The following is a 2,897-nucleotide window of genomic DNA, read 5'->3' as shown; positions in this document are numbered from 1 at the left end:
AGCAAAAAGCAAAATTCAGTCTCTACTTCTACAGCTGAGGCTGAATACATTGCTGCTGGAAGTTGCTGTTCTCAAGTGTTATGGATGAGGAACCAACTCCTTGACTATGGACTTCATGTTGATAGAATTCCTATCTTTTGTGACAACACAAGTGCCATAGCCATAACAGAGAATCCTGTGCAGCACTCAAGGACCAAGCACATTGATATCAAGTACCACTTCATTAGGGAGCATGTCATGAATGGTACAGTGGAACTACATTTTGTTCCAAGTGAACAACAAATTGCTGACATATTTACCAAGCCACTTGATGAATCAACATTCACAAGATTGGTAAGTGAGCTAGGTATGCTTAATTACTCTTAAAATTCATGTCTTTATTGCAATTTGAATTGAAGCCTGAAATATATTAGTTGCCAAGAACAAATTTGACTTTTAACATAGTTTATTCCATCAACGGATGTTCCCTATCCGTTGAAAGTCAAAATTGCTCTATCAACGGATAGTCATTATCCGTTGAAAGACAAATACATTTCTGGAATTTTTTATCCATCAACGGATAAAACTGAAGTACCTTTCAATGGATGACAATTTGCCTTATCCGTTGAAATGTCACATCAATCGATTCAGGTGTTTAACAGCCGTTGATTCTATTCTCTTAACCGTTGATACTCACACATACATCTGTATGTATTGGTTTTAAAGGTAGTTTTTAGAATACTTACAGTTTATTCTTAAACGGCTGAAATTCACTAACGCATATTTATTGATAAATCTTTCTTTTATATTTTTGTTTATTAAATTGAGAAAGCATATAAGTCCTTCTGATTGTTCATTTTTACTTTACGCTTTCTTGAAATTTCAAGCATTTACCATTTTCTCTCTGCAAAAACTTCAAGTTATTCTCTGCAATTTCTACTCACAAAAATGGCACCAGTCGTGAAGATTATGTCTCAATCTGGGTTCATCTATGAAAAGAACAATTTCATAGCTTTGGTAGAAAAGAATGAAGCCCACTCAGACTATCACAAAATGATGGACTTCATCAAAAACTGTAAACTTAGCTATGCAATGCTGGAAGCCCCAACAATTTTCTGTGAAGTAGTTGAGGAGATTTGGACAACTGCTGAGTTCAACTCCATGGATATGACTATCTCCTTCACTCTCAAAGGTAAAACTCACTGTATTAATTGTGATGATTTACAAGCATGTTTTAAATTGCCTGAGAACAATGCCATGACACCACACACTGATAGTGATGTATCCAGCATGTTAGATTCCATAGGTTATTCTCTTAACTCTGCTAATTTAGGGAGTATTAGAAGAAATAACATCTATTATGCTAGATTCTTTATGTTATTGGCTAACCATGTTGCTGAAGGTTTAGTCATAATCAATGAGAATAATAAACTCAAGTGCTGGGCACAAGAGAAAAGAGTTCTTGCAGACTTGAAGAGAATGGATCTTAACAGCAGTGTGCCATTGGTGTATTTACCAATCATGAATGCACCTCAGGTAGGTGAGGTAATTGCTTCTACAACTCCTACTTCTTCCAACCTCTCTATTTCTTTATCTTCTAGTGTGGCCATGAAATCTGTGATGCCCCAACAGATTTCTACCAAGGTCACCAAAACTAAACTTTCAAAATCCAAGACAAAGAAATCCACCTCTGTTGTTTCTCAAAAGACAACAGTTGTAACACCAACTATTAACCCTGAGGTGAGTGAACAGGGTGTGAGTGGTGAGGGGAGGGGTGAACATCAAAGAAACCCCCAGGATAAGGAAGGAAAGTTGAGTGCTTCCCAAGCTAGCCAAGCCACAGTTTCTCAAAAAGCTGTGGTGGTTGAAAAGGTATCTAGCACATCCCTAGTAGCATCCTCCCAAAAGGATGTTACTATTGAAAATAGTTCCAAACCAGGAACACAGAACAAACGAGGGAGGGACACTAAAGCCAAACACTCACCAACAAAAGCCTTTATTAGAAGAAAGAAGGCTAGAACCCAATCTTCTACACAGGGTGCACACACTGCACAGATACATCCATCTGTATCTATGCCTTCTCAAACTCAGGTTGATGTGACTCCAATAAATGTGGAGTCACAGCCCCATTCTCTCACAATAATCACACATCAATCACCAAACACTTCATCACCATCTCTGGATGTGGATATGTTATTCCCATCAATTCCTGATTCTCCCTCTTTACAACTTAGGGAGAAGCCCCACTCAAATACAGGTGATCATCATCTCTTAGATGATTTGTTGGATCACCCGCAAATTCTTTCAGATATAATTGAAGGATCTGTGTCACCACATCTCAAATCAATCTACACAGATTCAACAGTTATATCACTTTCAATTTCAACTTCTTTTCCTTCTTCAACGGATATCACTCATCCGTTGACAAGTGGTTGTTCTTCAACGGATAAGCTTAACAGCAGTTATCCGTTGATAACATCAGTTTCACCTTCAACGGATATTCCACATTCCGTTGACAGTCTCTACACAAATAACTGAATTAATCCCAAGTGTAGAAGACATGAATACTGTGCAATCACTCTTAGGATTGAGGGAAGGGAGTGACAATTTGAGTGAGAGGCTGGGTTGCTCCCAGGCAAAAGGAGAGATTGAGAGCTCAAAAATGCATGCTATTTCTTCCAGCATGGCAAAAGTAAGTGAGTGGAGTACCACCTTAGTAGGTGAAGGTGAGGGAGTGAGATGTGTGAGCCAGGGGGAGCCCCTGATGCAAGAACATAGAGAAAAAGAGAGAAAAGCAGGTACAGTAGATACAAGGGTGGAACCAGCCATTGCTAATGAGTCAATGATTGTGGATGATGCTGAAAAGGAAAGACAATTTCAGCAACATTACAAAGCTGTAATTGATAACATTTCCTTGG

The sequence above is a fragment of the Apium graveolens genome, chromosome 3, assembly GCF_009905375.1.
Source record: "Apium graveolens cultivar Ventura chromosome 3, ASM990537v1, whole genome shotgun sequence".
Classification (NCBI taxonomy): domain Eukaryota; kingdom Viridiplantae; phylum Streptophyta; class Magnoliopsida; order Apiales; family Apiaceae; genus Apium; species Apium graveolens.
Note: the sequence above shows the minus strand (reverse complement) of the source record.